The sequence below is a fragment of the Rhinolophus sinicus genome, chromosome 18 (genome assembly GCF_057876585.1).
Source record: "Rhinolophus sinicus isolate RSI-liver-muscle chromosome 18, RSI-T2T, whole genome shotgun sequence".
Taxonomy (NCBI): Eukaryota; Metazoa; Chordata; class Mammalia; order Chiroptera; family Rhinolophidae; genus Rhinolophus; species Rhinolophus sinicus.
In genome coordinates, this window is record NC_142518.1 from 40,888,918 (window position 1) to 40,910,946 (window position 22,029).

Sequence of the window (22,029 nt, forward strand, 5' to 3'; positions counted from 1 at the left end):
GAAACTTATTAGGGCAAAGAACCGGTTTTTAAGTGACATCTACTGAAAGTCCATAAACTTAAGTATCCCAAAGAGTACATTTTGAGACATGCTGCCCAGGGGCTTCGTATAATTAATTGTCTTTCATACAATCTTTACCACTCTAGCCAAGTTTTGACTCGATTTACAGATAGAAAACTGAGGCTCAGAGAAATTAAGTACCTTGCCTGGTTAATGAATATTGGCACCAAGATCTAAAGCCAGGCTTTTCTGACTCCCAAGTGCATGCTTTAATAAACATGCTGCTCACTTTACTAGTTCTATTACTACAATAAATGCCTGCAGATGAAAACATAAATTTGTGACAGATTCTTCTACATTGTTGGATCCTATTGTTCAAAAAACTATGGCAAGAGAGGAAACTGGGGCACAAGGTGAGAGGTTGAGATATTATCAATCTCATTAATGATGGGAACAAGTGACTAGGGAATGAGTTCTACCTAATGCTTAGAAGTTAAATAGGTGAAAATCCCATTACATAAAAAAAAGCCTCTAACAAAAAGAAGTTAGTTCTAAACAAATTCCTGAACATGGCCTCTGCCTTTGTTGGGTCAGACCAGAACTCTGAGCATTAAGAAATCTCTACATGTAATAAAACATTTCTTCCTAAACTCAGGTTTGATCAACTTTAAGAAAACTAACGAATTATTACCGTATGAACCACCATCCATAGCTATTACCATGACTTCCATTTAATTACCCATTTATCACTTCTTCATTCCCCCAAACTTCATTTACCTTTGAGGTTTGAATCTTAGTTTTGTAGGGTTTACATTAAGGTAAGTGCGTACGATTAAAATAGACTGAGGAAAGGTGCTCTTTAAAGGGTAACTCACCGTGTAGTAATCACCTCCAGGTCATCAAATTTACAGTGACTTTCAATATTGAATTACCTTAAGGGCAGAAAACACCTGTAGTTCCCAAATCTGGCTCAATAGCAGCTGAGTGTAGTGGTAGACTAGCCTTACTATTCAAAGTATGGTCAAAGGATCAGCAGCAGTGACAGCACCCAGGAGTTATTAAAAATGCAGACTCTCAGGCCCCACCCAGGCCCAGGGAATCAACCTGTATCTTAATAAGATCTTCAGGTGACTTCTATATTAAAGTTTGAGAAACAAAGATCAGAATACAGGCTCAGAATCAGGAAATGCAGGTTCGAATCACTGATGTATCACTTACTCACTGTATAAGCATGGACAAATCAGCCTCTGTGCACTTGTTTCCTCAACTGTGAAATAGGGATAACTGATCTCCCCACTTCCACACTTTCATCCAATCCACTCTCGAGAACAGCAAAAGCAATCTTCTTAAAACATAAATCAGCTCATGTTACTTCCTTGCTTAAAACCTTTCACCGGTTTCCCTAGAATTATATCCAAACTCTAACCATGGCCCATAGGGCCCTGGCATGATTTGGCTCCTGGAATGCTCTCCAATCTCCTCTCTTCACAACCACATCAGTCTTTCCATTTAGTTTCTGGAACACTCTAAGTTCTGGCCTCTAGACCTTTACAAGTGCTATTCCCACTGGAAGGCTTCTGCCCCACACTCCCATTCTTCCCATAGCTGGTTCCATTTGAGCAACCAACTAAAATAAGACCCAAAGTGACTTCCCATCGCAACCCATCTAAAAAGCTCGCCTAATTGTTATTTTTCTATTAGAGTACCCTCCCTGTTTCCTTTCACAGCCAAGTATCAAGCAATCCAACTGGTTTGATTTTCTAGTGTTAAGTTCTTAGCATCTAGCACAGGATCTTCCACATTGATAGGTACATATGTATTTGTAGAATAGAGTTCAGGAAGGAAGTATGCACTGAGAAAAAAAATCTGTGACTGTCGGCATACACAGAACTTGAAGCCACAGGTGTGGAGACCATCACTTACAGAGAAGAAGCCCAGAACTGAGTTCTTATTTGACATAACATTTGAAGGTAAGGCAAAGGAGGAGAACCCGGCAAAGGAGAGGCTGGTGACCTACAAGCAAAACTAGTTCACAGTATCATGAAAGACAAAAGATGGCAAGACTGACACTCAATGGTGTCAAATGTCAAAATGAGACATGTCCAGAAAATGTGCGTTGAAATTGGGAAGAGATAACCTGAGCAGTATTTTTAGTGGGGTCGTGGGAAAGGAAAACAAACTGGAGTGAGTCAGGGAATCAATGGGAAGTGAGGCAACATACATAGTATGTGTAAAAAAACAAAAAAACAAACCAAAACTCTTTTGAAAGGTTGGCTGTAAATGCAAGCAGAGAATTATGGGGTCATTACAAGGTAGAGGGGAAGAGAAGATAATGGAAAGAAAAATTCCTAAGAAACTGAGGGTAGGGAACTGTTTAGATTCACTATTTCACCTTAACTTATGGAACACTCATGGATTTTGACTAACAAATTTTAACCAGAAGTAGGACAATCCTCTCCCTCATCTGTTAAAACTCAACTGAGTGCCCTATGTGCTAACATTGTATCCTGTACCTATCAACTTCTCTATTAATGAGAAAACGTCTGCCACAAGGTGGGGAAGAAAAACAAAAAATCCACCTGGGAAGCGAAGAAACATGCATTATCAGTGGTTGCCTTTAGGTGGCAGAATAACACACACTTTTGTTCATGCTTCATGCTTTCAGATTCCAATTTTCTATCATCATGCATCCATTTACAGCGATAATTTTTCTTTTGTACAATTTTTAAGGTAGAAAACAATGACTCCTGAGCCAAAGGGCGTGCATCAAATTAAAAACAAATCATGTAAACAAATGTCTTGGATTGGCTTGCTGCTGCCTGCTCTTGGAGCTTCTTTCCTGTCTTCTATTGTTTAATCCTCGAGTTTGGTACACTTGAGCAAGCACTCAATATTTATTGATTTGGTTTATTATTGGTAGATTAAGAAATGCTGCACACATGTACGCGAGTGTGGATGAATCAAAGTCAGCCGAAAATTCCCACTGAGATCATGGAAAACCATTATGGCAGTTTTTAATCAAAAATGCTTAGAAAACTCTAAACTCCAATGTGCCACAAAGCAAAATACTCGATGATTTTTGCCCCGCAGTGAGTCAGTCATTCCCTTCACCTCTCTGCAGTCTCAAAGTAAATTCAGGTGAGAACTGCCTGGACCTTGCATCCTGTCTGGAAGTAGCAAGCCGAATCTTGAAACCCAGCCTGCTATTCACTATTTCTTTACAGAGGCACAGACATAACACATTTGTTAAAGGAGACACAACGGATTGTCAGGCCTTTCCATCCAATCTAGTGTTTATTTACATTAATATCCACCCAACAAATACTCTGAGGATCAATTTATCATAATAACAGCTAACATTTACTGACCATCTATTATGCATTATCTCTAATCTTTGTAAAAACTTGGAGATGAAGATTGTTCCCAATTTACTGAGGCCAAAGTAGCCATATACCCAGTGCTATAACCTGGATTCAAACCAAATTTGCTCCACAACTCCACCATACACACAATGTCTGTATGCACAGTCTACTCCGCCCCCCCCCCCCACAGACACCCAGATCCCTATTCTTGGCCACATAAAATATGACCCTGAGGATTGCTGACCTAGATTTTATGGAACACGGATAATAAGATGTAATAATAAAGCAAACTGGTAAGAGTGTACAGATGTAGAATCATAATATTGTACACTTGCAAATTGCTATATTAACCAATGTTACCCCCAATAAATCTTTTAAAAACTGCATGCAGAAAAAACCAGCAGTGCATACCGTAATAACTGCTTAACAAATGTTTGCTGTTGTTAAGGAAAACACACACACACACAACAATACTAAAGCAACTGAAAAACAGCCTTTACTCACCCAAGACAAATCTGGAAATTATCTGCAGAAATACCTCGACAGTGTCTCCCTCAAAATCTGAAAACACTATGACTCAGGTTAAGTGTATATGCTTGCTTACTTACTCTTGGTGCTTTTCTGCACTTCAGTATATTCAAAGACAACAAGGGCAGGGATACCAAGTAGGAATCTGATACCTCCAACACTGACATTGGAGGTAAGAATGGTGTCAGAACACACCCCTACACATCCTCTGCCCTACTGTACCGGGAAGCTGAAGATCCAGAAGTTATCCTTCTGCTCATTGCTCCCAATTACTTAGAAATACTGGCATCGAAAGAATTTGGCAACAAAACAGGGTTCCAAGTTGGTAGATCAGTTTTGCCAGTAGAGAAGAAATGACGACATGCCAAGGAGCCCTTCTTAGCATTCCCAACAAAAAGTGAAAACAGCAATGAATGCTGTCACTTAGGCAAAGTAAGGAAAGACCCCCCCCATCTACACACTTTTTATTAAATTTATTGGGATGACATTGGCTAATAAAATTACATAGGTTTCAAGTGTACAATTCTGTAATACATCATCTGTACGTTGCATTGTGTGTTCACCACCCAGAGTCAAATCTCCTTCCCTTACCATCATACGTTTGACTCCCTTTACCCTTTTCTATCTCCTCTCCCCCTTTCCCTCTGGTAACTACCATACCGTTCTCTGTCTTTGAGTTTCCGTTTGCCTTGTCTGTTTCTTTCAGTTTTATATCCTACATGAGTGAAATCATATGACTCTCAACTTTTTCTGACTTATTTTGCTTAGCATGATAATCTCAAGATCCATCCACGTTGTTACAAATGGCAGTATTTCATCTTTGTCATGGCCAAGTAATATTCCATTGTATGTGTATATACACATCTTCCTAACCAATCATCTATCGAAGGACACTTTGGTTGTTTCCAAGTCTTGGCCAACTAAAGTTGAAAAGAACATCGGAACACATATATCTTTACGGATAAATGTTTTCAAATTTGGGGGGTAGATAGCCAGAAGAGGGATTGTTGGGTTGTATGGTAATTCTATTCTTAATTTTTTGAGGAACCTTCATACTGCTTTCCATAGCGGCTGCACCAATCTGCATTCCCACCAACAGTGTATGAGGGTTCCTTTTTCTCCACAGCCTCTCCAACATTTATTATTTGTCTTGTTGATGATAGCCATTCTGACTGGGGTGAGGTGGTATCTCATTGTGTTTTTTTATTTGTATTTCCCTAACAGCTAGTGATGTTGAGCATTTTTTTCATGTATCTTGGCCGTTTGTATGTCTTCTTGGAAGAAGTGTCTGTTCAGGTCCTCTGCCCTTTTTTTAATTGGATTGTCTGGTTTTTTTTACTGTTGATTTGTATGAGTTCTTTATATATTTTGGATATTGGCCCCTTATCAGAGGAGTTGTTTGCAAATACCTTCTCCCATTCAGTTGGTTGCCTTTTGGTTTTGTTGATAGTTTGTTTGGCTGTGCCAAAACTTTTTAGTTTGATATAGTTCCATTCACTTATTTTTGCTTTTACTTCCATTGCCTTTGAGGTCAAATCCATAAATTCTTCTCTAAGACCAAGGTCCATAAGCTTGTCTACACATTTTAAATTGATGCTCCAGAATAATCCTAATTTACCCTTTAAGAATGATATCTCCCATCCCCTTCCTTATGGCTAGATTTGACACAAAAGATCAATTATAACAATGACTGGTTATTCCCTATCCCATCACATCGAATTTCAAAGATGCAAGTGCTTTTTTAATCTTGCCCACTTCTAACAGAAAATTAAGACATCAGCCTTTAAACTAATACTCATTATTCAAATATCAAGAACTTAACCATAGAAAAGCCTGCCACTAATAGGTGAACTTCACTCAGAAGGGCCAGAGGCAGCATTCAGTTAATTCAGGAAAACACACCCATCAGAAATCAAGCTACTTAAAAAAATATCTTTAAAATAGTTTACTTAAAAAATAAATCTGGAGTTCTCAACCCTGGCTATGCAAATTCAACCAAGGCTTATTTTGAAAATTGAAAACGTCTGGCTATACAAGGTGTGGCTTACAAGATGTGATCAAAATATACGGTGTATTTAATTTAAATAAAAATATTTAATTTAAATAAAAAATTATTACACTAAGACATTGCCATTAACTCCCTCAAAATACTCTCCCCCTAGCTTCGAACACACTTATCCCATTGTTCTTGCCACTTTCTGAAATAGTTCTGCAAGTCCTCTTTCGTGTGTCTTTACTTTATCCTCCATCATGACAACGATCCGTGTCACACATCACTTCTGGTATATGGCAATTTGTGTCAAATAGAAACATCACGGTGTGTCCTCATCCACCTTATTCACTGGATCTGGCACCGTGTGACTTCTGGCTCTTCCTCAAAGTCAAAATGGCCACGAAAAGTAAACGTTTTGAATCGACACTACTGAGACTAGATACATTCATGAAACAGAACTTCCAGAACTGCTTCAGAAAGTGGCAAGAAGGATGGGATAGGTGCGTTTGAAGTAAGGGGGAGTATTCTGAAGGGGGTTAATGGCAAAGTGTCTTTTACTGTAATAATTTTTATTTATTTAAACATTTACCGTATTCTTTGATCACACCTTGTATATACTCAGTAAATGTGAAGTGGAATTTTTTTTTCTTTTTTTTTTCCCCCCCAAGCTGTACAGGTGATTTAGCTGCATGGCCAGACTTGAGAGGCACTTTATTAGATATTTATTGTTTTGCCAGTTTGATACTCACGTAGGAACCTGCTTTAAAATAATGAGGGAGTGGAGTCTAAATAAAACAAGAATAGCTTATGTTAACTTCTGAAGCTGGGTAATAGGTATATGGGGGTTAATTACACTATTTTCTAACTTTTGTGCATGTTTGAAAATCTCTTAAACATATTTTAAATTAAGACGTTATCCTAGGGCCGGCCGGGTGGCTCCAGTGGTTGGAGCGCCGAGGTCGCCAGTTCAATTCCCACATTGGCCAGTGAGGTGCACCCTCTACAGCTAAGATTGTGAACAACGGCTCTCCCTGGAGCTGGGCTGCCGTGAGCAGCCGGAGGTTGCTGAGAGCTGCCGCGGACTGCTGTGAGCGGCCAACCGACAACCGGAGACCGACTGCCTCAGCCAGGGGTAGTGCAAGGTCCATAATACCAGCACGGGCCAGGGAGCTGTGCCCTACACAACTAGGCTGAGAAATAACAGCCTGAACCGGAGTGGCAGGGGGAGGCAGAAGAAGGAAAAGAAAAAAGAAAGACTTTATCCTGCCAGATGCCTCCATTCCACACACCCCCACACACACTGCTGCCAGAGCAATCTCCCTTAAATTCAAAATCTACCTACATCAAGTGAAAACTCCTTACCTAACCCAGCATCTAAGACCTCTAGGACCTAGTCCCTGCTTACCTTTCTTACCAGGGCCACATTATATAATATTCCCCTAGGCTCCCCACATGCTTTAACCATGACAAGCTTTTTAGTTTCCCTACCATTCAAGACTTTGGATACCTTCACTCAAATTGCTCTCTGCTAAAATGGCTACTCTCTGTATATCCCCTAGAGCTCAACTTAAATGTTTCCTTCTCTATGAAGCTATTTCAGATATCTCCTCCCCAAGGAAAATCGATCATTCCCTCCTTTGTGCCCCCACTGTACCCTCAACCAACACCCTGTTTACTTACACACCCATCTCCCCACTAGAGTGAGTTCTGTATGAGTGGGACTGTGTCTATTTATCTGCATTCTTGTCACCAGCATAAAAACTGTCACTTAGTGTATTAATAAATGAATGAATGACTATCCAGTAAATGTTTAATGTATCCAGTAAATAATCCAAACATTAAAACTTTTGATGAAATTTTCAACTGAGAAAACCAATTTATATGATTTATTCAATCTGTATCTTTCCATTCAACAAATACTATATAAATGAACGTTTTATATGCCACATATATACAAATAGATGGCATTGTGATGGGTGCTATGAGATAGCCAGGTGTACAGAAATGTAAAAAAGAAAAAGGGAGATTAGAAGCAATGGTAATGTAAAAGCCAATGAAAGTCAGTACACAAAAACGAACAATTAAATTACAACTTCCTACTGGCCAAAGCAAAGCTGAAAATAATTAACAAGATCAACACAGTACATAAGATAAATCCTTACATAATACCAACCATAACCTTGTTTTTTAAAAACTTTGGGTTTTTAGATTAAAGTTGCATAAAGCAGAAAACATCTTTAGCAAAAGTGAAACAATTAGCTCAGCTTTCACCTTTGGGCATATTGCTTTAGTCTAAAAAATATATACACTATGAAATAGACAGGCTGTCAAATACAATAAAGACAGTAGTGAAAACCAAGAAGAATTCCAATCCTTTTGCATTACTCAGCTCCAATTCTGTCATATCCCCAAGTTTACAAAGAAATACGCACCATCTCTAAAGATTAAACCTCCTCTATGTAAGGGGGAATTCTTTATTCCAGGATAAAAAAAATCCTCTAGGTCCTGTATCCTGATGCAAGGTAGAAAAAGGCACAAATCTTCTATAGAAAAGCTAGGTTAAGTATATTTCTAAATAAAAGCTAGGTTTTAATGTCTTAATATATTCTGACAAAAGATATATCTATATGGGGGGAGAAGGAGAAACCTCAGTAATGTATTTATTTCTTACCATACAGGTTGATTACTTTTTTTATTTATTTAAAGATAGACACTGAGGAATACTACTGGAAGAAAGTCAAAATGAAGTAGAGGACAACAGCACAATGGAAATGTCCGGGAGTCAAAGGGAACCAAGCTTCAATTCCATTTACTAGCTGTATAATCTTAGACAAGTTACTATACCAGCCAGTAACTTCTGGAAAATAAACAATACAGCCTACCTCATAGGACTGTGCCTGGCAAAGAGTAAGCCATATTATTATTTGTTCTATTTCTTTTAGTTCCAGATTAAAGTAAGGGCAGCAATCTTGGGCTGGATCAATCTCTATCAAAAGCAAAAAACAGCTGGTCTTTCCAACCCTTCTACACGTCATCTGCATATGAAGGAGGAAAACCTAAATTCATTGACAACAAAGCTTTAAAACAAAGCCCTCAGAAAAAAGATCAAGTCCCAGAAAAAGATCAAGCCACTGGATCTGAGTCAATTTAACAGTACCACACACATAATCATTTCCAATGTTCTTTAAATAAACCAACAATGTGAACAATCTGCTGCTTTAAAATATTTGTATCTATAACGTGAAAGGTGTTTGCTGAAAATGAAGGAACAGTATGCAAAAGTAGTCTAGTTCCCTACCATCAACTGACTTTGTGACCTTAGAACAATCTGGGCCTCAGACATAAATAAAATGGGACTATAATAACTAAGATCCCTTGAAGCACTGTCTATAACATTTTATCTTCAGTTCAAAATAAATGTTAAATATTAAACACGAACAATCCGAATTAGTCTCAAAATTAAAGGAGCAAAAAAACAACCAAGACAGTTTTCTACTTGGCGCAAATTTCAACTTTTTAAAACAAACTACACTTTTCCAAATGATTCACTTTTAAGATGAGCATATATTAAATGATCAAATAGTTTTTCCCAAGATGAAAAATAGGAGCGGCCGTTTGGATGAAAATAAAAGCACATAACTATTTCACACCATTATTTAAACATAAAAAGCTAAACTATGAAAGTATTAGAAGCTAATATAGGAAAACATTCTTGTAATCTTGGCAAAGATCTTCCAAGCAAGATACACAACCTAGAAACCATAAAGGAAAGAAACAAGGGGCACATTTGACTACGTAAAAATTCCAAACCATAACAGAAAATATTTGCAACAGGATAAAGGGTTAGTATATCTAATATACAAAACACTCCCAAAACTCATTAAGACAAATAATCCAATTGAAAACCAAGCAAAAGGGCATGAACTTGCAATTTACAGAGGATATAAACATTTGCTCATCCTCACTAGTAATTACAAAAACACTAATCAAAGCATGGAGGTGCTATTTCTCACTTATCAGGCTGGTTAAAATTAAAAAGATCAACAATATCTCATCTTGAAAGATATAGGTAGAGAAAAGGGCACTCACAGACACTGCTGGTGAGAATGGAAATTCAATACTATACATTGCCTTTCTGGAGGTCATTTTGGCAGTACTTATCAAAAATTTACATGACTCAGAATAAATTCTACTCCTAAGGCCCAACAAAAAGGAATGATTATAGTAAATCCACGCTTGGAAATGCAATGCAAACATTAAAAAGAATAGAGTCCAGCCATATGTTCTAACATAAAAATATGCACAGTACACCAAATGGATAACCACAGTATATAAATCCTAAAAGGTATTAAATTTTTAACAGATTTCTGAGGTGTGGTATGAATAAAAGGAGATTGTTATTTGGGAGCAGACTAATTTTTTAATTGGAATGTTTCTGTTTGAATCTTATAAAAAGTTTACAACAAACATTTTTATAATTTAAAACAGTTGAAAAGGAAGCAAGAAAAAGGTGGATTTAGAAAACATCACCTTAGTTTCAAAGTTTTACAAGCAGGAAATTCAGTCCCATCTACAGGTTTACAGCATCCATAGATATGCAGGAAAACACAGAGTGAAATTGAAGTGTCCCATTAAAAAGCTGCAAATTGACCCTGTGTTGAAAAGTAATAACCATAGTCAAAAGGGCAAAGAAAATTAGCTTTATTTGGACTTTTGACTTATCATTTACCTTTCTGCTCCCTTAAATTTTCCCCATCTTTTGGGTACCTTTCTTATTGAAAGGGGGCCGCTTATTCTGCACTTCCATGGGTGACACCTGCTGGCACATTTGGAAATAGAGTTCAGTTTTAAGAAATAAGTTCAGTTTTAAGATATAGCACAAAAAAAAAAAAAACAACAACAACAACAACACTGGACTAGACAACCTGATTCAATGCTTGACTCCACCACTAACCAGCCATGGTACCTTGGACAAGTCATTTCCCCTGATCAGGGCCTATAAAATAAACAGTCTGGGCTGACCCGGTGGCTCAGGTGTTGGTGCGCTGTGCTCCTAACGCCGAGGTCGAGAGGTCGCTGGTTCAATTCCCACATGGGCCAGGGAGCTGCGCCCTCTACAACTTAGACTGTGAAGAACGGCTCTCCCTGGAGGTGGTCTGGTGAGAGCTGCCACAGGCTGCTGTGTGCTGCCATGAGCGGCTGGTGGCCAGCGCAGCCACCATGAGCGAATGACAGCCAGCATGGGCTGCCATAAGCTGCTATGAGCGGCCGACCAACTACCGGCGACCGACTGCCTCAGCCAGGGAAGCGCAAGGCTCATAATACCAGCTTGGGCCAGGGAGCTGTGTCCTACACAACTAGACTGAGAAACAACGGCTTGAACTGGAGTGGGGGGGAGGCGGAAGAAAGGGGGAACAAAAATAAGGAGTTTGATATGGATAATATCAAATAGAGGGTCTTCTCCAACTCTTCTGTTGGACATGGAGAAGATTACCATTTTAAAGCCACTGGTAATGTTTTGCTACAGGTAGAGATTTGAATTCACCCATGCAAGCAGTCTGCCTTTACTTTTAAAAAGCAAAAATCTAAAATGCTCTATGTAAAAAGTTGTCTTCAAGTGATATCTGCACCTCTCCAGGTTATACTTCCTTTTAAGGTTGGCCTTGCCATACTTAAGGAAATTTGAGGAGAAAGGAACTGGAACCCTAGGTTAGGTCATTAGATTGCAAGGTACTCTCGGCTGGAGGAGTCCAACTAGCCCCTGCAAAATATGGTCTGGCCGCACACATAGGTATAAGGAGAGCCGTCTACAGCAAGGATACTGGATCTGTCCAGGTTTATGTTCTTCTCTAATATTGAAGTATCAAGGTTTACCCTGAGGTGCTGCCATACTGTAAATAAACATGGATAATATAGTAAACATACCACAGTGAATAACGTAGTCTTTCTAAAGAACGATTTGGCAGTTAAGTATCAAAAGCCTTACGTTTTTGCATTCCAGTTCTGGGAATATCTTAACACGTTGCGTACGGCGGGGTTTAAATCCCTCATACCCCTCTGTTCCGGAAAAAACGAAGATTCTCGTGATCCGTACGCAACGTGTTAAGGAAATAAACACAGATGTCACAAAGATTTCCCTATTAAGATGTCCCTCTGCTTCTTTCCTTCATTCAACACTTATTTAACAAATGCCTATATTGTGTCAGGAAGTATTGTTTAAGATCATGAAAACTAGTAGGACTTATAGGGTTAAACATAGGGAACTGATTAATAAATCATAAATAAAAAATCATGCACACAATAGAATGTAATGCAGCCATTAAAACATAACAGTGGTATACATTATGACAGGGAACAAGGGTCAATATATTAAGTGGGAACAGCAAATTTAAAAATACCATTTCTTTTATTGGTTTGGAGAAACAACTTAAAAAACAATTTGGGGAAAACGGAGAAAATGTGGACTGGATATTAGATAATTTACAGAAAAGAACAACTTCCCTAGATGTGATAATGGTATTGTGGTTTTGTAGGTCCTTATTCTTAAAACATGCATGCTGAAGGATTTACGGATGAAGTATCATTTTTACTTCATATGCTTCAGAAAACTAACACATATGTACATATAAATCAAATGGCAAATTCTTAATTGTTGGATAAAGCTGATGATATATACAGGTGCTCAGTGTTATTCTTTCAGCATTTTTATGTTTTAAAATTTTCATAATAAAATGTTGGCAAGTAATGAGTTACATTTTTATAAAGTATTTTTGAAAAAAAATATGTTTATACTACACAGGCATAAAGAAAAGCCTTCAAAGAATATACTATATGCCAACATGTTAATAGTATTTACATGTCAGTGGTAGAATTTCAGGAGATTTCTGTGCTTATCTGTATTTTTCAACAATAAGCCATATATACTTCTATAATCATAAAGAATATTACTTAAAGTCAGGCAAATATTTTCAAACAAGAGTTATAAGGACATGAACAAATGACTAAATAAAGTCTCATACCCAAAGCATTCTTACATGTAGTTAATGATTTTACAAACTCTAAAGCAGTATGCAAATTTAGTATTACAAAATAACAGATTGTTGTGGGGACGTTACATTGTTTTTGAATTTCTACTTACATGAGTAATTTATACCATTCTCACAGTACAAAAATTCAAGCAATTCATGGTAACGATGGGGGGAAGGGGAATGCTGGGTTAAAATAATAAAAGTATTTCCCCTTTGCCTACATTACCTCCCCACTAAAAGACTTGAGGCAAAAATAAACGCTAAAAATGATCAATGGGGGGATGGGGAGATGGTAAGGAATAGAGTTCTTACATTGTTCTCTGTCTTCTTCTGTGTATTTTAAATTACTCAGAAATAGAAATGCAAACATTACACAAGCTCAAGTTCTCCTTGCCCAAAGAAAGTTATCAGTTTACCTCCCCCTTTTTAAATAGCATCATATAGTATACAATATCTTGCAGTGTGCCAAAATTATCTCCAAAATAGCTGTATTAATTTATACCACTGTGGGCAGTATTGTAAGACTAGACTCTTCCCTATAGTTTTTGCCATGACTTGATACTCAATAATTATTTTTTGCCATTCTAATGGTTAAAAAAGATCTCATTTTAATTTATATTTCTGATGTTTAGTTTGACTATCTTCTTTTTATTAGACATTTTTTAGGTTCCTATTCCAGGAAAAGCATGCCCCCAATTTTCTAAATGTTACACACCAACCAAAATGCTAATGGTGACTGTATGTTGTTGTGGGAGTACGAATCTTTTCCCAAAATAAGAACTTTTTTTAGTTTTCCCTAAATTAATTCAAGCAATAGAAACTAGAAAATAATAAAGTAGGTAAAAATAATCCTTTTAGATTAAAAGGTATTACTTTCAGGGTACCCTACTACAGGAGTACATAATACCCTTCAAGAGTTCATAAACTCTGGCTCAAAGAAACAAACACATCTTAAGTATAAAGCTTGTGAAAAAAATGAAATAATGGTTGAGGCTATTGATTCATTTGGGATACATTTAACTAACTTCATTTGTATAGCATTTTTCAGTCCATGATGTACTTCTCATGCATCTTGTTTAAACCTAACAAAATCACTATATGCCATTCTCTGACACTCTCCTGTAAACTGCTAAGGCACATTTTGTTCACTTCTCATGTTATTGTTCAGATCCTTTGACTGTAATTTACAAGTCTCTCCCTCCCCTCAATAGACCACCAGCCTTCCATTCTCCACTTGCTTATCTTTGTATTCCCAGCCTCTGGCAGTACTGAGTATGTACTCAAATACTTGTTGAGTGAATGAGATATCACCACCATTTAAAGGATGAGGAAATGGGTTCAGTGATGAAGTCATTTGCCCCAACAGAGCTATTTTTTTTATATATAAATTACAATGGCTTTATATCTTTGTAGGGCACTCTATAAACATGTTAAAATACATTTCATTTTAATATAATAGCCTATGAAGTAGGCTTTTTGATTACAGTTTTATAGATGAGAATGAAAATTCAGTGATAAACCCCAGGCCCATTCAAATCTTAAGTTTATATAAAGTATAGTTCTCTTTACATACTTGATAGATCACTCACTGGTTTTGGGAGCCTCTATCTTTATGTAGCAAAATCTGAGAGGATGGTAGAGGAGAGGGAGGGAGGAAGGGAGAAGACAGTTAAAGCAACAGGACAGAAGCTGGAGACCAGGTGTGGGTCCACCTAAAGACCATGAACTGATATTGTAGTGTCAACTACATGTACCACTTTGAAATCCAATCTTGGCCCAAAGGTTTTTCTTGGTATTACCTTGTATTCACAGAAGACAATTGCAGTCTTTCTCAAGTATCAGCAGTCTCAAAGGCTGGGAGGGATACAGAGCTAAGGAGATCTTTAAGAAACAATAGGTTACTTTATGCACGGACAAAGCAGGGGAAGAAATGATAACAAAGGAAAAGCCTAAGGAACTTTAAACTTGATCTCAGTATTTGGGTTGTGAGTTCCTCAAGGGCAGAGAGCAACTCGCTTTCAATTTATGTTCCTAGCTCCGTGTACTTAGAAAACTCAGTAAATACTCATTGAAGGGAATGAAAGGAAAGAAGAGGTTAAGACATGAGAGGGAAAAAGAAGATATATTAATTTTTAAAGGTTTCCAATTTACTGAGTACTTCCTATGTGCCAAGTGCTGTACTTTTTAGATAATATATAATGTTAAAAGGAATATTTACCTCTTTTTCTAACCTGCTATGTATGGTGCCAGTCAAGCATGTTAATGGTGGTGATACTGATAACTACCAGAAGACTCATTATAGGTTACTAAGGTTACAGCAGAACCTTGAACAGAACTTGAACAATAGGAGGCTATGTAGATAAAGGCAGATCAGGGCAACCAATGTATTGCACATCATCACAAAACTGGGTAAGACCCTTCACAAGGGTATGAATGTGACTCCTAAGGCTTGGCAAAGTGAAAACTACTCTGGTAGAACATTCAGTTACCACTGGCCAGAGTCTTAGCCCCAAATGACCAAAGACTAAACCCTGTTCCTCCCCACCACTGATGACCCCAACAAAGACCTGAAGGGTCCAGACAGGTTTTGCTAACTGGCCATCACTTCACCATGACCACCCATCTCTGAGCTGGTAGAGGGGTTAAGCGAAATAGTATGTTAAAGAAATTACCATCTACTGACCACCCACAGTATACTAACACCTTCCATTTTCTCAAGTCCCAATAACCCCATGAATAAGATATTTTCCCCAGATGAGGCAGCTGACAGGTGAGGTTAATTTACCCAAAGTGACAGAACTAGTAAGTGGCCAGAAAAAAATGTAAAAATCAGGCATTTATCCTGCCCTTCTTATATAAATTATATCACTGAGTAACCTTATAAAATTATTCCTGCTAATATATGAAAACAAAATGATGTAGTTAGAATGTCACCATTTTGACACTTCCACATAATTAATGGATAAGCTTTAGGTACCAAAAGGCTGGTAACATAAAATAAAAAAAATCCAAAACATCATTACAATCTAATGCATGTTGTGAATGAACACAGCACTGCTAATATTCTTGCCAAAGGGAATGAACCTGAATTTATAAAGCCTCTGGATCCACCTATCAATTTGCAGAAAAGGCAGAGGACAGAGGGATGGGTTAAACTATACTGAGTATGCAACTAGCAAAATTCAATCTGTGGGAAACTCTACAGGTCAAATGGCCTGAGTCCTTCAACAATTATAGTTCAGGGAAAAGAAAAGAAAGAAAGGGAATCCATATATATTTAAAAGACAAATCGAGTTTTAAAAAAACGGACAGAACAAACTTGAACAGTAGGGGGATGTGCAAATGAAGGGAGATCAGGAAAACCAATGCGTCCCTACTATCCAGGGACGCACACTTGGACAAAACCTTAACAGAATGCAAAGAAGAAGTGATTATTACTACAAAGTCCGAGGGAGGGACAATGCTGTGACTGGGATGAGCACCAGGCCAGGGAGACAGGAAAACTTCTATTTCTTGACTTGGGTGGCAGTTGCAAAAGTGTTTGCTTTAAAATAATTTATTAAACTCTACATTTGTTTTTGGGTGTTTTTCCGTATCTTTTATTGTTTTTTGGGTTTTTTTGCAATAAAAGGAAAACATTTTAATCACAATAAAGCTGCTTACATATGGTATGATTCCGTTTGTATGAAATGCCCAGAATAGACAAATCTATGGAGACATAGTAGATTAGTGATCGCCAAACACTACGGTTGCTGGGAGAGAGAAGGGAAGTGACTACTAATGGGTCCTGGGTTTCCTTTAGGGATGATGAAAAATGTTCTAAAATTGATGTAGTAATGGTTATACAACTGTGAATATATTTAAAAACACTGTACACTTTAAATGGGTGAATTGTATAGTACATGAATTACATTTCAACAAAGCTGTTGAAAAGTCTAAGACACCCCAGTTAAGCCAAGCCACATTTTAAAAATGAAGATTGGGGTGGGGCTCGGGAATCTGAATTTCTGACAAATTCCCAGGTGATGCTGCTGATACGGATCTGGGAGCCACATTTTGAGACCCACTTCAACAAAGGATTTCAAAACTGCTTCTAGATGGAGGCAGTACTAAACAGCACTGAAGAGTGAAGTGTTTTTCCTCAGGGACTGAGAAAATCCAGAAAAGAAACCCAGTTAACACCTTGTGCCAAGCATTGTTCTATTTCAATGGTTCCCCTGACCATCAGCATCTCCTGGAACTTGTTGGAAATGCAAATTCTCAGGCCCCTCCCAGACTTACAGAATTAGCAACTCTAAGGGTGGAGCCCAGCAATAGGTTTTAGCAAGCCCTCTAGGTGACAGTGAGGTTCCCTAAAGTTTCAGAAACACTCTTCTAAGCACTTTATAGGCATTAACTCAGCTAAACTTCTCCAAAACCCTGTGAAGTAGGTAACACTATTATTACCATTTTACAGATTAAGAACTGTGCCATAGATTAAATAATTTGCACAAGATGACACAGCTGGTAAAAAATGGAGTCAAAACTTGAACCCAGAGATCTAGCTCGAGTCTGTTTTTGACCACTGCTAAAAGGTACTTATACCTATAAGAATACAATTGGCAGAACGTAATAACAAAGAACTAGTAGTGGAAGTTAAAAAAAGAAAAGCAAAGATAAGGAGAAAATGCCTCACTATCGAGACAAGGCAAGTAAGAAAATTGCAGCAAATAATGAAATCATTAAAGCAATCTCCAAGTGTTCCAAAACATAAGCAGCCACCAAATACAACATACACAAGTATTTCCAGTGCAATTCTATGCTATCTAATTATAAGGACTTAAATCCTGGATTACGCTAAAGATGGTACATAAATTCATGGCAGTGTGTTCACACTTACCAATCTTTAAAATCTAAATGATTATACTAAAAGGTCATTCCAAAATAATTTGCCATCTCCCTACTCCCAGTCCCTTTTAGTTACTACTTAAAAGATCACTGAAAAGGAAAATTTGCTTTATTTCTCAACATTTAAGATTACACTATCAGAATCTCAAGGTTGAAAAAGAATTTTCATATTCATCTAGTCCAATCAGCAATCCAGACTGATCAACTACAATACCAATCTCCACTTAATGATATATTCATATAAAGCTAAAACAAACTCCAACTTTCTGTAAAATCACATTCTGGGATCAATCCCACCACTGTAATTTTTAAATCCAAATGATTAAAAACTTTTAAAGGAAAATAAAAGTTGAAAATGCTCAGGTTAACACCCCAAACAAAACCTACAGTTGTTTTACTCATAGAGAGCCACTCCCCTTCACTATCTGAAAGCATTTCTATAACCAAGCTGGTCAACAAGTATGTCAAGTTTCAGCAACTCAACCCCTATGACACATCAAATGAGAGGGCTTCCAAAGAATCTTCTGAGTCGAATTATCCCTGACATTAACATATAAACATCTGGTAACCAGTCATTGAGGAAATGAGTCTGAGAACAATACCAGAACCCAAGTGTTTGTGACTATCAACCTTATAGGTGGTGAGATCATTGTAAAGCAGCCTAATATGGTTACAGTTACACATGAGATTTTAACAACTTAACCTAACTGCAGGAGAGGTAAACATGGAATATAAAGAACAAGTATTTTCAAAGTAAACAAGTTTGGCATTTCAATACTATGAACCATGGTTGAAAACACACAACTAAAAATAGAAAGACCAATAGCTTTTCCATTGTAAACTTGTAACTGTTAAGAACTCTGGAAACAATTTATTTATTGAAATGCCTACTTGTGTGCAAAACTCTGTCTCAAAAATCTACAGTTATCCTACTTTCACAAACTCAGGATTAGAAGGTTTAAGTGACCTTGTTCAAACTTCCTACCTACAGAAAAGCAGGACAGGGGTAAACAACTTTTATAGCCAATGTGCTCAAAATTTTTTTGTTAAATGAATGGACTTCACTGCAATCCCCAAGAAATCACTTCTTCAAAACTTAGTCTATTTTCAACTAGCAATCTTTCTTCATTAATGAACAAAGAATTGAGAAGCCTGAGCTCATGATACTCTCATTTTAAAGGTAGTCACAACTGGCCTTGCTTTGCCCCAATTTGGCCTTAAGTCAAAGGCTGGCTGGCTATGTGTCCAACTTCCATTCATGGGTTTTAACCATGGAACAGACATACAGATCTCAGGATGGCCAATGCTACACAAAGAAGAAATGAACAGTTTAAAGAACTTTATGCTGGGGGAACATCATTTCCGGAATAAAATGAAAAATAACAGGAAAACTACAGTTGTGTGTAATAGCTGAAAATCAGGATGTAAGTGGAAGCTCTCAAAAACTGTTTGGTATTGCCATTTCAAAAAGTTTATTACAGCCTGAGGAACTCATCGCTAAGTCTCAATAGCTCAGAAGTTATGGGTCAGAGCAGCTGAGACATCAACTTCAAAGAATAAAAAGCAACATTATAAGATAGTATAAAAATAACTAAACCACCTAAGGAAATTGAAACCATGATGAAAAACCCCAAAGGCACAATCAGGTCATTATCTAGGAAACATTAGCTTCTTCCACAAGGAGGCCTACTTTTCACGCAGAGCAGTAAGCAGGGCCAAGACATGGAACTGAAGTCAGGTATCAACTAAATCAGACTCTGCCACAGAAAAAGGAATCCATGACTAGTTATTTTGGGATAGTGCCTAGGCCAGCAGTATCAACTCCAACTGGGATACAGGAGATTACTGCCATTGTTCCATTATAATGGGGTCCTCCAGGGTCTTTAACTTAGCAAGAATGGGTTAGATACCACTACTAGGGTGTAATCACCAAAAGTGGGGAAAACTATAGGACAAATTTTTCAAAAAAATAAATAAGAAAAAAACAAAACAAAAGGGAGGAAACCTGCAGATTAAAATAAATTGAAGAGATATATCAATCCTTTAAGATAAATGACTTTCTTCGGAGTCTAATACAAGCAAACTGTAAAACTGCTTCCTATTTGGTATTTTAAAAAATCACTGTTAATTTTTTTGAGTTGAGATAATGGTTTTGAGGTTGTGTTCTACGGAGCCTTTACCTTTTAGAGATACAAATATTTTGCAAATAAAAAATATGACAGCAGGGGTTTATTTCAAAATAATTGAGGGGGGCAATAGGCAGAAGTATAGATGAAACAATGGCTGTAAGTTGGTAACTGTTAAAAGATAGTGATAGATACACAGGGGGATCATTATACCATCCAATTTTTGTATGTTTCAAATTTTCCTAAGTCTTTTAAGAAAGAGTTGGTTAGACATAATATTATGCAATTTTATTTTCTGAATCACACTTAAGGTGATTTTTAAAAATTATGTACAAATAGATTTCAAACAGTTCTCAGTAATGAGTTCCACTTAAATGCAAAAAACAGCCAGTGCCACTTCAGATCAATGGAAGAAACCAAAGTAGCTCAATTACAGAATGTAAATACATAAAATCCCCACCATCTCCATTACAGGAAGTAAAACACAAATACTACCCACAAAGATCTAGAAAAACTAACCTAAAATCACAGCCAATCATACTCATCCTGGTGGGAAATACCAACACTGCTCCAACAGCTTTCTGAACCTTCCTGACGAAGTTGGTCTGCTGGTTCCTCTGGAGTGCAAACCCACTCAGGTCAGACTACTGGAGGACCTACAAAAGAAAAAGGTGTGTGGGGGAGGGGAGATACACAAACATTTATTAGGGTGTGGGGGAGTTTAACCTTTATATCAATGTTCAAACATGACCCTGGTTATTATTTCTTAAGCAATAGCCCTCACATATCAATTTGCATTTTCAGGACCTGCCTTGAGCAGTAACAATTCAGAACCAACAGCTAAAACAATTCTTCTAATCTGACAATACCTCCTAAAAACTCAACTCAGTTCTCAACCCAAACAAAATTATAGGGGATAGTGATTGTTTTATAAACAATTTTATATCCTCACTGCAAATTAAAATTTATTAATTTCTGTGGAAAAAATTTGACACAAAAAATTTTCACCTTCATACATATGCTTTTTGGCCACGCTGGGAGACAAATGATAAACATCCTAGAAACTCAGGTTGAACTTTGCCACTGAACCTTAGACAAAGTTTTTAACTGGTATTTCTACTCCTTCCTCTCCTCAGAGATCTACCTAGAATAAATTAAACCTTTTAGACCACACCCAGATTGTCATTCTCAGATTTATTCTAGTTCTAAATGACAAGAGTCAAATTAAGGTTTAGTTAATTTCCAATCATTGTAAAGAACACCAAGGCAAAAATCTCAAAACAAAGTTATCCCCTGACCTCCAATGAAAAAGGAGGAAAATTTTATTACCTCCGAAGCACTTCAAACTAAATAAACCCTAAAGCTCCAAACCAGTGTCCACATATAGTTAATTACTGGATGGCTACCCATTGTAAATTTTTAATCCCAGGTAAACTTTTCACTACAATCATATTCCTATTTTAAAACCCATCATCCAGCCAAGATAATCAGAAAAAAAGCACCCACTTTAATACTGGTCTAATCAAAACCAAAATATTAACAGTAAGAAAACTACCTCCATACTGAACAGTCACTTCTATTTAGTCAGAATGCTGGAAAACATAAAATGGCAAAAGCACAACAGAAGGTAATGTATTAAAGAAATGGCAGTAATTCCCTTTGGAAAAGAAGCTTGGTATCTCAAAAAACCTTTCTAAACTCTCTCAGAAACGAATTCTCCTGCCCAGGTAAGACCAAATAGTAGATCCCCACACTGATCTGAGGGGCCAAAAAAAGAAAAGAGGTAGGGGAAAAGCAGTATGAGCACTTGAAAACTAGCTAGTAGAAGTTCCTTTTATCACTATGTAAAGCACCAGGCACCAAATCTCATCTAGGATGAATGGCAGGACAGACTGCCTTTGAAGGAATGTTAGTAAGGAGGGAGGAGGCAAGGGATGAAGCACCCTTTTAAAAAGGCAGAACACAGAGAGGGGTGAAGGGGCTGGGGGTGATTCTTGACAGGAACATTGTAACTGGTGGTCATTCCAGGAAAGTAATTTTGCACTAAAATTCCTAGACTAGTAGGTTAACGCAGGTGGGAATAACATTCAAACATCAGCAACCAC

The 22,029-nt window shown here is 37.4% G+C and overlaps 1 protein-coding gene across 28 annotated transcripts in view; it reads right to left on the reverse strand.

The window, feature by feature from the left end:
* The window catches only part of HUWE1 (HECT, UBA and WWE domain containing E3 ubiquitin protein ligase 1), a 161,381-nt gene that overhangs the window by 134,514 nt on the left and 4,838 nt on the right, over positions 1 to 22,029 (reverse strand). For 27 of the 28 annotated variants that reach the window (XM_074323887.2, XM_019718916.3, XM_088795037.1 and 24 more), the window contains one exon: positions 20,444 to 20,580. The gene's annotated coding sequence lies outside the window, so the exon portion shown is untranslated. Of the gene's footprint in view, positions 1 to 10,413; positions 10,438 to 20,443; positions 20,581 to 22,029 lie in introns of those variants that run through there. The other variant, XM_074323881.1, reaches the window with a different exon arrangement.